This window comes from Ambystoma mexicanum, chromosome 6p, assembly GCF_040938575.1.
Source record: "Ambystoma mexicanum isolate Mex_15411 chromosome 6p, UKY_AmexF1_1, whole genome shotgun sequence".
NCBI classification, from domain to species: Eukaryota; Metazoa; Chordata; class Amphibia; order Caudata; family Ambystomatidae; genus Ambystoma; species Ambystoma mexicanum.
This window is the reverse complement of record NC_090935.1, coordinates 5,349,977-5,366,350: the sequence shown is the minus strand read 5'-3', so window position 1 is coordinate 5,366,350 and position 16,374 is coordinate 5,349,977. Positions and strand designations below refer to the sequence as shown.

Below are 16,374 nucleotides of genomic sequence, written 5' to 3'. Positions count from 1 at the left end.
AGCCACTGCCTCTGATTAACAGCAGCACTGCATAGCAGCATGCACACCAGCCAATCCTTAATGTACATGCAGGAACACTGGGGAGATAAGCAAGCTGTCCAGCAAGATTAGCCACTGCCTCTGATTAACAGCAGCACTGCATAGCAGCATGCACACCAGCCAATCCTTAATGTACATGCAGGAACACTGGGGAGATAAGCAAGCTGTCCAGCAAGATTAGCCACTGCCTCTGATTAACAGCAGCACTGCATAGCAGCATGCACACCAGCCAATCCTTAATGTACATGCAGGAACACTGGGGAGATCAGCAAGCTGTACAGCAAGATTAGCTATTGCCTCTGATTAATAGCAGCACAGCATAGCAGCATGTACACATACACACCAGCCAATCCTGTAATGGGCATGCAGGAATAATGGGAAGACCAGCAATCTGTCCAGCAAGATTAGTCACTGCCTCTGATTAACAGCAGCACTGCATAGCAGCATGCACACCAGCCAATCCTGTAATGTACATGCAGGAACACTGGAAAGATAAGCAAGCTGTCCTGCACGATTAGCCACTGCCTCTGATTAACAGCAGCACTGCATAGCAGCATGCACACCAGCCAATCCTGTAATGTACATGCAGGAACACTGGGTAGATCAGCAAGCTGTCTAGCAAGATTAGCCACTGTCTCTGATTAACAGCAGCACTGCATAGCAGCATGCACATCAGCCAATCCTTTAATGTACATGCAGGTACACTGGGGAGATAAGCAAGCTGTCCAGCAAGATTATCCACTGCCTCTGATTAACAGCAGTGCAGCATAGCAGCATGCAACCATGCACACCAGCCAATCCGTAATGTACATGCAGGAACACTGGGGAGATCAGCAAGCTGTCCTGCACGATTAGCAACTGCCTCTGATTAACGGCAGCACTGCATAACAGCATGCACACATGCACACCAGCCAATCCTGTAATGTACATGCAGGAACACTTGGAAGATCAGCAATCTGTCCAGCAAGATTAGCTACTGTCTCTGATTAACAGCAGCGCAGAATAGCAGCATTCACCCATGCACACCAGCCAATCCTTTAATGCACATGCAGGAACACTTGGAAGATCAGCAAGCTGTCCAGCAAGATTAGCCACTGCCTCTGATTAACAGCAGCACTGCATAGAAGCATGCACACATGCACATATCCCAATCCTTAATGTACATGCAGGAACACTGTGGAGATAAGCAAGCAGTCCAGCAAGATTAGCCAATGCCTCTGATTAACAGCAGCACTGCATAGCAGCATGTACACCAGCCAATCCTTAATGGACATGCAGGAACACTGGGAAGATGAGCAAGCTGTCCTGCACGATTAGCCACTGCCTCTGATTAACAACAGCACTGCATAAAAGCATGCACACATGCACACCAGCCAATCCTGTAATGTACATGCAGGAACACTGTGGAGATAAGCAAGCAGTCCAGCAAGATTAGCCACTGCCTCTGATTAACAGCAGCACTGCATAGCAGCATTCAAACCAGCCAATCCTTAATGGACATGCAGGAACACTGGGGAGATAAGCAAGCTGTCCAGCAAGATTAGCCACTGCCTCTGATTAACAGCAGCACTGCATAGCAGCATGCACACATGCCAATCCTATAATGTACATGCAGGAACACTGGGAAGATAAGCAAGCTGTCCAGCAAGATTAGCCACTGCCTCTGATTAACAGCAGTGCAGCATAGGAGCATGTACACATGCACACTTGCCAATCCTGTAATGTACATGCAGGTACACTGGGGAGGTAAGCAAGCTTTCCAGCAAGATTAGCCACTGGCTCTGATTAACAGCAGCGCAGCATAGCAGCATGCACCCATGCACACCTGCCAATCCTGTAATGTGCATGCAGGAACACTGGGAAGATAAGCAAGCTGTCCAGCAAGATTAGCCACTGCCTCTGATTAACAGCAGCGCAGCATGGCAGCATGCACCCATGCACACCAGCCAATCCTGTAATGTACATGCAGGAACACTGGGAAGATCAGCAAGCAGTCCAGCAAGATTAGCCACTGCCTCTGATTAACAGCAGTGCAGCATAGGAGCATGTACACATGCACACTTGCCAATCCTGTAATGTGCATGCAGGAACACTGGGAAGATAAGCAAGCTGTCCAGCAAGATTAGCCACTGCCTCTGATTAACAGCAGCGCAGCATGGCAGCATGCACCCATGCACACCAGCCAATCCTGTAATGTACATGCAGGAACAATGGGGAGATAAGGAAGCTGTCCAGCAAGATTAGCCACTGCATCTGATTATCTGCAGTGCAGCATAGCAGCATGCACACATGCACACCAGCCAATCCTGTAATGTACATGCAGGAACACCGGGAAGATAAGCAAGCTGTCCAGCAAGATTAGCCACTGCCTCTGATTAACAGCAGCACTGCATAGCAGCATGCACCCATGCACAGCAGCCAATCCTGTAATGTACATGCAGGAGCACTGATTAACAGCAGCATAGCATAGCAGCATGCACCCATGCACACCAGCCAATCCTGTAATGTACATCCAGGAACACTGGGGAGATAAGCAAGCAGTCCCACAAGATTAGCCAATGCCTCTGATTAACTGCAGCGCAGCATGCACACATGCATATATCCCAATCCTTAATGTACATGCAGGAACACTGGGGAGATCAGCTAGCTGTCCAGCAAGATTATCCACTGTCTCTGATTAACAGCAGCACAGTATAGCAGCATGCACACCTGCCAATCCTGTAGTGTATATGCAGGAACACTGGGGAGATCAGCAAGCTGTCCAGCAAGATTAGCCACTGCCTCTGATTAACAGCAGTGCAGCATGCACACATGCACATATCCCAATCCTGTAATGTACATGCAGGAACACTGTGGAGATCAGCAAGCTGTCCAGCAAGATTAGCCACTGCCTCTGATTAATAGCAGCACAGCATAGCAGCATGCACACATACACATATCCTAATCCTTAATGTACATGCAGGAACACTGGGAAGATAAGCAAGCTGTACAGCAAGATTAGCCACTGTCTCTGATTAACAGCAGCACCGCATAACAGCATGCACCCATGCACACCTGCCAATCCTGTAATGTACATGCAGGAACACTACGGAGATCAGCAAGCAATCCAGCAAGATTAGCCACCGCCTCTGATTAACAGCAGCGCAGCATAGCAGCATGCTTCCATGCACACCAGCCAATCCTGTAATATACATGCAGGAGCACTGGGGAGATAAACAAGCAGTCCAGCAAGATTATCCACTGTCTCTGATTAGCACCAGCACTGCATAGCAGCATGCACACATGCACACCAGCCAATCCTGTAATGTACATGCAGGAACAATGGGGAGATAAGGAAGCTGTCCAGCAAGATTAGCCACTGCCTCTGATTATCTGAAGTGCAGCATAGCAGCATGCACACATGCACACCTGCCAATCCTGTAATGTACATGCAGGAACACTGTGGAGATAAGCAAGCAGTCCAGCAAGATTAGCCACTGCCTCTGATTAACAGCAGCACTGCATAGCAGCATGCACACCAGCCAATCCTGTAATGTACATGCAGGAACACTGGAAAGATAAACAAGCTGTCCTGCACGATTAGCCACTGCCTCTGATTAACAGCAGCACTGCATAGCAGCATGCACACCAGCCAATCCTGTAATGTACATGCAGGAACACTGGGTAGATCAGCAAGCTGTCTAGCAAGGTTAGCCACTGCCTCCGATTAACAGCAGCATTACATAGCAGCATGCACACATGCACACCAGCCAATCCATTAATGTACATGTAGGTACACTGGGGAGATAAGCAAGCTGTCCAGCAAGATTATCCACTGCCTCTGATTAACAGCAGCGCAGCATAGCAGCATGTACACTTGCCAATCCTTTAATGTACATGCATGTACACTGGGGAGATAAGCAATCTGTCCAGCAAGATTAGCCACTGCCTCTGATCAACAGCAGCACTGCATAGCAGCATGTACACTTGCCAATCCTTTAATGTACATGCATGTACACTGGGGAGATAAGCAAGCTGTCCAGCAAGATTGGCCACTGCCTCTGATTAACAGCAGCGCACCATAGCAGCAGGCACACCAGCCAATCCTTTAATGTACATGCAGGAACACTGGGGAGATCAGCAAGCTGTCCAGCAAGATTATCCACTGTCTCTGATTAATAGCAGCACAGCATAGCAGCATGCACACATACACATATCCTAATCCTTAATGTACATGCAGGAACACTGGGAAGATAAGCAAGCTGTCCAGCAAGATTAGCCACTGCCTCTGATTAACAGCAGCGCAGCATAGCAGCATGCACCCATGCACACCTGCCATTCCTGTAATGTGCATGCAGGAACACTGGGAAGATAAGCAAGCTGTCCAGCAAGATTAGCCACTGCCTCTGATTAACAGCAGCGCAGCATGGCAGCATGCACCCATGCACACCAGCCAATCCTGTAATGTACATGCAGGAACACTGGGAAGATCAGCAAGCAGTCCAGCAAGATCAGCCACTGCCTCTGGTTAACAGTGGCACAGTATAGCAGCATGCACCCATGCACACCAGCCAATCCTGTAATGTACATGCAGGAACAATGGGGAGATAAGGAAGCTGTCCAGCAAGATTAGCCACTGCATCTGATTATCTGCAGTGCAGCATAGCAGCATGCACACATGCACACCAGCCAATCCTGTAATGTACATGCAGGAACACCGGGAAGATAAGCAAGCTGTCCAGCAAGATTAGCCACTGCCTCTGATTAACAGCAGCACTGCATAGCAGCATGCACCCATGCACAGCAGCCAATCCTGTAATGTACATGCAGGAGCACTGATTAACAGCAGCATAGCATAGCAGCATGCACCCATGCACACCAGCCAATCCTGTAATGTACATCCAGGAACACTGGGGAGATAAGCAAGCAGTCCCACAAGATTAGCCAATGCCTCTGATTAACTGCAGCGCAGCATGCACACATGCACACATCCCAATCCTTAATGTACATGCAGGAACACTGGGGAGATCAGCAAGCTGTCCAGCAAGATTATCCACTGTCTCTGATTAACAGCAGCACAGTATAGCAGCATGCACACCTGCCAATCCTGTAGTGTATATGCAGGAACACTGGGGAGATCAGCAAGCTGTCCAGCAAGATTAGCCACTGCCTCTGATTAACAGCAGTGCAGCATGCACACATGCACATATCCCAATCCTGTAATGTACATGCAGGAACACTGTGGAGATCAGCAAGCTGTCCAGCAAGATTAGCCACTGCCTCTGATTAATAGCAGCACAGCATAGCAGCATGCACACATACACATATCCTAATCCTTAATGTACATGCAGGAACACTGGGAAGATAAGCAAGCTGTACAGCAAGATTAGCCACTGTCTCTGATTAACAGCAGCACCGCATAACAGCATGCACCCATGCACACCTGCCAATCCTGTAATGTACATGCAGGAACACTACGGAGATCAGCAAGCAATCCAGCAAGATTAGCCACCGCCTCTGATTAACAGCAGCGCAGCATAGCAGCATGCTTCCATGCACACCAGCCAATCCTGTAATATACATGCAGGAGCACTGGGGAGATAAACAAGCAGTCCAGCAAGATTATCCACTGTCTCTGATTAGCACCAGCACTGCATAGCAGCATGCACACATGCACACCAGCCAATCCTGTAATGTACATGCAGGAACAATGGGGAGATAAGGAAGCTGTCCAGCAAGATTAGCCACTGCCTCTGATTATCTGAAGTGCAGCATAGCAGCATGCACACATGCACACCTGCCAATCCTGTAATGTACATGCAGGAACACTGGGGAGATAAGCAAGCTGTCCAGCAAGATTAGCCACTGCCTCTGATTAACAGCAGCACTGCATAGCAGCATGTACACTTGCCAATCCTGTAATGTACATGCAGGAACACTGGGGAGATAAGCAAGCAGTCCAGCAAGATTATCCACTGTCTCTGATTATCACAAGCACTGCATAGCAGCATGCACACCAGCCAATCCTGTAATCTACATGCAGGAACACTGGGAAGATCAGCAAGCAGTCCAGCAAGATCAGCCACTGCCTCTGGTTAACAGTGGCACAGTATAGCAGCATGCACCCATGCACACCAGCCAATCCTGTAATGTACATGCAGGAACAATGGGGAGATAAGGAAGCTGTCCAGCAAGATTAGCCACTGCCTGTGATTAACAGCAGTGCAGCATAGGAGCATGTACACATGCACACCTGCCAATCCTGTAATGTACATGCAGGTACACTGGGGAGATAAGCAAGCTTTCCAGCAAGATTAGCCACTGGCTCTGATTAACAGCAGCGCACCATAGCAGCATGCACACCTGCCAATCCTGTAGTGTATATGCAGGAACACTGGGGAGATCAGCAAGCTGTCCAGCAAGATTAGCCACTGCCTCTGATTAACAGCAGTGCAGCATGCACACATGCACATATCCCAATCCTGTAATGTACATGCAGGAACACTGTGGAGATCAGCAAGCTGTCCAGCAAGATTAGCCACTGCCTCTGATGAATAGCAGCAAAGCATAGCAGCATGCACACATACACATATCCTAATCCTTAATGTACATGCAGGAACACTGGGAAGATAAGCAAGCTGTACAGCAAGATTAGCCACTGTCTCTGATTAACAGCAGCACCGCATAACAGCATGCACCCATGCACACCTGCCAATCCTGTAATGTATATGCAGGAACACTAGGGAGATCAGCAAGCAATCCAGCAAGATTAGCCACCGCCTCTGATTAACAGCAGCGCAGCATAGCAGCATGCTTCCATGCACACCAGCCAATCCTGTAATATACATGCAGGAGCACTGGGGAGATAAACAAGCAGTCCAGCAAGATTATCCACTGTCTCTGATTAGCACCAGCACTGCATAGCAGCATGCACACATGCACACCAGCCAATCCTGTAATGTACATGCAGGAACAATGGGGAGATAAGGAAGCTGTCCAGCAAGATTAGCCACTGCCTCTGATTATCTGAAGTGCAGCATAGCAGCATGCACACATGCACACCTGCCAATCCTGTAATGTACATGCAGGAACACTGGGGAGATAAGCAAGCTGTCCAGCAAGATTAGCCACTGCCTCTGATTAACAGCAGCACTGCATAGCAGCATGTACACTTGCCAATCCTGTAATGTACATGCAGGAACACTGGGGAGATAAGCAAGCAGTCCAGCAAGATTATCCACTGTCTCTGATTATCACAAGCACTGCATAGCAGCATGCACACCAGCCAATCCTGTAATGTACATGCAGGAACACTGGGAAGATCAGCAAGCAGTCCAGCAAGATCAGCCACTGCCTCTGGTTAACAGTGGCACAGTATAGCAGCATGCACCCATGCACACCAGCCAATCCTGTAATGTACATGCAGGAACAATGGGGAGATAAGGAAGCTGTCCAGCAAGATTAGCCACTGCCTGTGATTAACAGCAGTGCAGCATAGGAGCATGTACACATGCACACCTGCCAATCCTGTAATGTACATGCAGGTACACTGGGGAGATAAGCAAGCTTTCCAGCAAGATTAGCCACTGGCTCTGATTAACAGCAGCGCACCATAGCAGCATGCACACCTGCCAATCCTGTAGTGTATATGCAGGAACACTGGGGAGATCAGCAAGCTGTCCAGCAAGATTAGCCACTGCCTCTGATTAACAGCAGTGCAGCATGCACACATGCACATATCCCAATCCTGTAATGTACATGCAGGAACACTGTGGAGATCAGCAAGCTGTCCAGCAAGATTAGCCACTGCCTCTGATTAATAGCAGCACAGCATAGCAGCATGCACACATACACATATCCTAATCCTTAATGTACATGCAGGAACACTGGGAAGATAAGCAAGCTGTACAGCAAGATTAGCCACGGTCTCTGATTAACAGCAGCACCGCATAACAGCATGCACCCATGCACACCTGCCAATCCTGTAATGTATATGCAGGAACACTAGGGAGATCAGCAAGCAATCCAGCAAGATTAGCCACCGCCTCTGATTAACAGCAGCGCAGCATAGCAGCATGCTTCCATGCACACCAGCCAATCCTGTAATATACATGCAGGAGCACTGGGGAGATAAACAAGCAGTCCAGCAAGATTATCCACTGTCTCTGATTAGCACCAGCACTGCATAGCAGCATGCACACATGCACACCAGCCAATCCTGTAATGTACATGCAGGAACACTGGGAACATCAGCAAGCTGTCCAGCAAGATCAGCCACTGCCTCTGGTTAACAGTGGCACAGTATAGCAGCATGCACCCATGCACACCAGCCAATCCTGTAATGTACATGCAGGAACAATGGGGAGATAAGGAAGCTGTCCAGCAAGATTAGCCACTGCCTCTGATTATCTGCAGTGCAGCATAGCAGCATGCACACATGCACACCTGCCAATCCTGTAATGTACATGCAGGAACACTGGGGAGATAAGCAAGCTGTCCAGCAAGATTAGCCACTGCCTCTGATTAACAGCAGCACTGCATAGCAGCATGTACACTTGCCAATCCTGTAATGTACATGCAGGAACACTGGGGAGATAAGCAAGCAGTCCAGCAAGATTATCCACTGTCTCTGATTAGCACCAGCACTGCATAGCAGCATGCACACCAGCCAATTCTGTAATGTACATGCAGGAACACTGGGAAGATCAGCAAGCAGTCCAGCAAGATCAGCCACTGCCTCTGGTTAACAGTGGCACAGTATAGCAGCATGCACCCATGCACACCAGCCAATCCTGTAATGTACATGCAGGAACAATGGGGAGATAAGGAAGCTGTCCAGCAAGATTAGCCACTGCCTGTGATTAACAGCAGTGCAGCATAGGAGCATGTACACATGCACACCTGCCAATCCTGTAATGTACATGCAGGTACACTGGGGAGATAAGCAAGCTTTCCAGCAAGATTAGCCACTGGCTCTGATTAACAGCAGCGCACCATAGCAGCATGCACACCTGCCAATCCTTTAATGTACATGCAGGAACACCGGGAAGATAAGCAAGCTGTCCAGCAAGATTAGCCACTGCCTCTGATTAACAGCAGCACTCCATAGCAGCATGCACCCATGCACACCAGCCAATCCTGTAATGTACATACAGGAACACTGATTAACAGCAGCATAGCATAGCAGCATGCACCCATGCACACCAGCCAATCCTGTAATGTACATCCAGGAACACTGGGGAGATAAGCAAGCAGTCCCACAAGATTAGCCAATGCCTCTGATTAACAGCAGCACTGCATAGCAGCATGCACACCAGCCAATCCTGTAATGCACATGCAGGAACACTGGAAAGATAAACAAGCTGTCCTGCACGATTAGCCACTGCCTCTGATTAACAGCAGCACTGCATAGCAGCATGCACACCAGCCAATCCTGTAATGCACATGCAGGAACACTGGAAAGATAAACAAGCTGTCCTGCACGATTAGCCACTGCCTCTGATTAACAGCAGCACTGCATAGCAGCATGCACACCAGCCAATCCTGTAATGTACATGCAGGAACACTGGGTAGATCAGCAAGCTGTCCAGCAAGATTAGCCACTGCCTCTGATTAACAGCAGCACTGCATAGCAGCATGCACACCAGCCAATCCTGTAATGCACATGCAGGAACACTGGAAAGATAAACAAGCTGTCCTGCACGATTAGCCACTGCCTCTGATTAACAGCAGCACTGCATAGCAGCATGCACACCAGCCAATCCTGTAATGTACATGCAGGAACACTGGGAAGATCAGCAAACAGTCCAGCAAGATCAGCCACTGCCTCTGGTTAACAGCAGCGCAGCATAGCAGCATACACACATGCACACCAGCCAATCCTGTAATGTACATGCAGGAACACTGGGGAGATAAGCAAGCTGTCCAGCAAGATTATCCACTGTCTCTGATTAACAGCAGCACCGCATAGCAGCATGCACACATGCACACCAGCCAATCCTGTAATGTACATGCAGGAACACTGGGAAGATAAGCAAGCTGTCCAGCAAGATTATCCACTGTCTCTGATTAACAGCAGCGCATCATGCACACCTGCTAATCCTTTAATGTACATGCAGCAACACTGGGGAGATAAGGAAGCAATCCAGCAAGATTAGCTACTGTCTCTGATTTACAGCACCACCGCATAACAGCATGCACCCATGCACACCTGCCTCTGATTAAGTGTAGCAGCATGCACACAAGCACACTTGCCAATCCTGTAATGTACATGCAGCAACACTGGGGAGATAAGCAATCAGTCCCACAAGATTAGCCAATGCCTCTGATTAACTTCAGCGCAGCATGCACACATGCACATATCCCAATCCTTAATGTACATGCAGGAACACTGGGGAGATCAGCAAGCTGTCCAGCAAGATTAGCCACTGCCTCTGATTAACAGCATCACTGCATAGCAGCAAGCACACCTCCCAATCCTTTAATTTGCATGCAGGAACACTGGGAAGATAAGCAAGCTGTCCAGCAAGATTAGCCACTGCCTCTGATTAACAGCAGCACTGCATAGCAGCATGCACCCATGCACACCAGCCAATCCTGTAATGTACATGCAGGAACACTGATTAACAGCAGCATAGCATAGCAGCATGCACCCATGCACACCAGCCAATCCTGTAATGTACATGCAGGAACACTGTGGAGATAAGCAAGCAGTCCAGCAAGATTAGCCACTGCCTCTGATTAACAGCAGAACTGCAGAGCTGCATGCACACCATCCAATCCTTTAATGTACATGCAGGTACACTGGGAAGATCAGCAAGCTGTCCAGCAAGATTAGCCACTGCCTCTGATTAACAGCAGCACAGCATAGCAGCATGCGCACATGCACACCAGCCAATCCTGTAATGTACATGCAGGAACACTGATTAACAGCAGCATAGCATAGCAGCATGCACCCATGCACACCAGCCAATCCTGTAATGTACATGCAGGAACACTGTGGAGATAAGCAAGCAGTCCAGCAAGATTAGCCACTGCCTCTGATTAACAGCAGCACTGCATAGCAGCATGCACACATGCACACCAGCCAATCCCGTATTGTACATGCAGGAACACTGGGAAGATCAGCAAGCTGTCCAGCAAGATTATCCACTGCCTCTGATTAACAGCAGAACTGCAGAGCTGCATGCACACCAGCCAATCCTTTAATGTACATGCAGGTACACTGGGAAGATCAGCAAGCTGTCCAGCAAGATTAGCCACTGCCTCTGATTAATAGCAGCACAGCATAGCAGCATGCACACATGCACACCAGCCAATCCTGTAATGTACATGCAGGAACACTGGGAAGATAAGCAAGCTGTCCTGCACGATTAGCCACTGCCTCTGATTAATAGCAGCACAGCATAGCAGCATGCACCCATGCACACCAGCCAATCCTGTAATGTACATGCAGCAACACTGGGGAGATCAGCAAGCTGTACAGCAAAATTAGCTACTGCCTCTGATTAATAGCAGCACAGCATAGCAGCATGTACACATACACACCAGCCAATCCTGTAATGGACATGCAGGAACACTGGGGAGATCAGCAAGCTGTCCAACAAGATTATCCACTGTCTCTGATAAACAGCAGCATAGCAGAATGCACACCTGCCAATCCTGTAGTGTATATGCAGGAACACTGGGGAGATCAGCAAGCTGTCCAGCAAGATTATCCACTGTCTCTGATAAACAGCAGTGCAGCATGCATACATGCACATATCCCAATCCTGTAATGTACATGTAGGAACACTGGGAAGATAAGCAAGGTGTCCTGCACGATTAGCCACTGCCTCTGATTAACAGCAGCACAGCATAGCAGCATGTACACATGCACACCAGCCAATCCTGTAATGTACATGCAGGAACACTGAGAAGATCAGCAAGCTGTCCAGCAAGATTAGCCACTGCCTCAGACTAACAGTGGCACAGTATAGCAGCATGCACCCATGCACACCAGCCAATCCTGTAATGTACATGCAGGAACACTGGGAAGATAAGCAAGCTGTCCAGCAAGATTATCCACTGTCTATGATTAACAGCAGCGCAGCATGCACACCTGCCAATCCTGTAATGTACATGCAGCAACACTGGGGAGATAAGGAAGCAATCCAGCAAGATTAGCTACTGTCTCTGATTTACAGTGGCACAGTATAGCAGCATGCACACAAACACACTTGCCAATCCTGTAATGTACATGCAGCAACACTGGGGAGATAAGCAAGCAGTCCCGCAAGATTAGCCAATGCCTCTGATTAACTGCAGCGCAGCATGCACACATGCACATATCCCAATCTTTAATGTACATGCAGGAACACTGGGGAGATCAGCAAGCTGTCCAGCAAGATTAGCCACTGCCTTTGATTAACTGCAGCGTAGCATAGCAGCATGCACACCAGCCAATCCTGTCATGTACATGCAGGAACACTGGGAAGATCAGCAAGCTGTACAGCAAGATTAGCTACTGCCCCTGATTAACAGCGGCACTGCATAGCAGCATGCACACCAGCCAATACTTAATGTACATGCAGGAACACTGGGGAGATAAGCAAGCTGTCCAGCAAAATTGGCCACTGCCTCTGATTAACATCAGCACTGCATAGCAGCATGCACACCAGCCAATCCTTTAATGTACATGCAGGAACACTGGTGAGATCAGCAAGCTATCCAGCAAGATTAGCCACTGCTTCCGATTAACAGCAGCGCAGCATAGCAGCATCCACACCAGCCAATCCTATAATGTACATGCAGGAACACTGGGGAGATAAGCAAGCTGTCCAGCAAAATTAGCCACTGCCTCTGATTAACATCAGCACTGCATAGCAGCATGCACACCAGCCAATCCTTTAATGTACATGCAGGAACACTGGGGAGATCAGCAAGCTGTCCAGCAAGATTATCCACTGTCTCTGATTAACAGCATCACTGCATAGCTGCATGCACACATGCACACCTGCCAATCCTTTAATGTACATGCAGGAACACTGGGGAGATAAGCAAGCTGTCCAGCAATATTAGCCACTGCCTCTGATTAACAGCAGCACTGCATAGCAATATGTGCACCTGCCAATCCTGTAATGTACATGCAGGAACACTGGGGAGATAGGCAAGCTGTCCAGCAAGATTAGCCACTGCCTCTGATTAACAGCAGCACTGCATAGCAATATGTGCACCTGCCAATCCTGTAATGTACATGCAGGAACAATGGGGAGATAAGCAAGCTGTCCAGCAAGATTAGCCACTGCCTCTGATTAACAGCAGCACTGCATAGCAGCATGCACCCATGCACACCAGCCAATCCTTTAAAGTACATGCAGGCACACTGGGAAGATAAGCAAGCTGTACAGCAAGATCAGCTACTGCCTCTGATTAACAGCAGCACAGCATAGCAGCATGTACACATGCACACCAGCCAATCCTGTAATGTACGTGCAGGAACACTGGGGAGATCAGCAAGCTGTCCAGCACGATTAGCCACTGCCTCTGATTAACAGCAGCACTGCATTGCAGCATGCACACCAGCCAATCCTGTAATGTACATGCAGGAACACTGATTAACAGCAGAATAGCATAGCAGCATGCACCCATGCACATCAGCCAATCCTGTAATGTACATGCAGGAACACTGGGGAGATAAGCAAGCTGTCCAGCAAGATTAGCCACTGCCTCGGATTAACAGCAGCACTGCATAGCAGCATGCACACCAGCCAATCCTTAATGGACATGCAGGAACACTGGGGAGATAAGCAAGCTGTCCAGCAAGATTAGCCACTGCCTCTGATTAACAGCAGCACTGCATAGCTGCATGCACACCAGCCAATACTTTAATGTACATGCAGGAACACTGGGGAGATCAGCAAGCTGTCCTGCACGATTTGCCACTGCCTCTGATTAACAGCAGCATTGCATAGCAGCATTCACACCAGCCAATCCTGTAATGTACATGCAGGAACACTGGGAAGATGAGAAAGCTGTCCAGCAAGATTAGCTATTGTCTCTGATTAACAGCAGCGCAGAATAGCAGCATGCACCCATGCACACCAGCCAATCCTTTAATGTACATGCAGGAACACTGATTAACAGCAGCATAGCATAGCAGCATGCACCCATGCACACCAGCCAATCCTGTAATGGACATGCAGGAACACTGGGAAGATAAGCAATCTGTCCAGCAAGATTAGCCACTGCCTCTGATTAACAGCAGCACTGCATAGCAGCATGCACCCATGCACACCGGCCAATCCTGTAATGTACATGCAGGAACACTGATTAACAGCAGCATAGCATAGCAGCATGCACCCATGCACACCAGCCAATCCTGTAATGTACATGCAGGAACACTGGGAAGATCAGCAAGCTGTCCAGCAAGATTAGCTACTGTCTCTGATTAACAGCAGCACAGCATAGCAGCATGCACCCATGCACACCAGTCAATCCTTTAATGCACATGCAGGAACACTGGGAAGTTAAGCAAGCTGTCCTGCACGATTAGCCACTGCCTCTGATTAACAGCAGCACTGCATAGCAGCATGCACACCTGCCAATCCTTTAATGTACATGCAGGAACACTGGGAAGATAAGCAAACTGTCCAGCAAGATTAGCTACTGCCTCTGATTAACAGCAGCACAGCATAGCAGCATGCACACATGCACACCTGCCAATCCTGTAATGTACATGCAGGAACACTGGGAAGATCAGAAAGCTGTCCAGCAAGATTAGCCACTGCCTCTAATTAACAGCAGCACTGCATAGCAGCATGTACACTTGCCAATCCTGTAATGTACATGCAGGAACACTGGGGAGATCAGCAAGCTGTCCAGCAAGATTAGCCACTGCCTCTGATTAACAGCAGCACTACATAGCTGCATGCACACCAGCCAATCCTGTAATGTACATGCAGGAACACTGGAAAGATAAGCAAGCTGTCCTGCACGATTAGCCACTGCCTCTGATTAATAGCAGCACAGCATAGCAGCATGTACACATACACACCAGCCAATCCTGTAATGGACATGCAGGAAAAATGGGAAGATCAGCAAGCTGTCCAGCAAGATTAGCCACTGCCTCTGATTAACAGCAGCACTGCATAGTAGCATGCACACCAGCCAATCCTTTAATGTACATGCAGGAACACTGGAAATATAAGCAAGCTGTCCTGCACGATTAGCCACTGCCTCTGATTAACAGCAGCACCACATAGCAGCATGCACACATGCACACCAGCCAATCATGTAATGTACATGCAGGAACACTGGGGAGATCAGCAAGCTGTCCAGCAATATTATCCACTGTCTCTGATAAACAGCAGCATAGCAGCATGCACACCTGCCAATCCTGTAGTGTATATGCTGGAACACTGGGGAGATCAGCAAGCTGTCGAGCAATATTATCCACTGTCTCTGATAAACAGCAGCATTGCATAGCAGCATGCACACCAACCAATCCATGAATGTACATGCAGGAACACTGGGAAGATCAGCAAGCTGTACAGCAAAATTAGCTACTGCCTCTGATTAATAGCAGCACAGCATAGCAACATGTACACATACACACCAGCCAATCCTGTAATGGACATGCAGGAACACTGGGGAGATCAGCAAGCTGTCCAGCAATATTATCCACTGTCTCTGATAAACAGCAGTGCAGCATGCACACATGCACATATCCCAATCCTGTAATGTACATGCAGGAACACTGGGAAGATAAGCAAGCTGTCCTGCACGATTAGCCACTGCCTCTGATTAACAGCAGCACTGCATAACAGCATGCACACATACACATATCCTAATCCTTAATGTACATGCAGGAACAATGGGGAGATAAGCAAGCAGTCCAGCAAGATTATCCACCGTCTCTGATTAGCACCAGCACTGCATGGCAGCATGCACACATGCACACCAGCCAATACTGTAATGTACATGCAGGAACACTGAGAAGATCAGCAAGCTGTCCAGCAAGATTAGCCACTGCCTCTGATTAACAGCAGCGCAGTATAGCAGCATGCACACCTGCCAATCCTGTAATGTACATGCAGGAACACTGGGGAGATAAGCAAGCAGTCCAGCAAGATTATCCACTGTCTCTGATTAACAGCAGCGCAGTATAGCAGCATGCACCCATGCACACCAGCCAATCCTGTAATGTACATGCAGGAACACTGAGAAGATCAGCAAGCTGTACAGCAAGATTAGCTACTGCCTCTGATTAATAGCAGCACAGCATAGCAGCATATACACATACACACCAGCCAATCCTGTAATGGACATGCAAGAACAATGGGAAGACCAGCAAGCTCTTCAGCAAGATTAGCCACT

General features: G+C 48.5%; 1 protein-coding gene across 1 annotated transcript in view; it reads left to right on the top strand.

Moving 5' to 3' along the window:
• LOC138511122 (zinc finger protein 84-like) overlaps positions 1-16,374 on the top strand; it is a 142,040-nt gene that overhangs the window by 82,759 nt on the left and 42,907 nt on the right. The window lies entirely within an intron of this gene.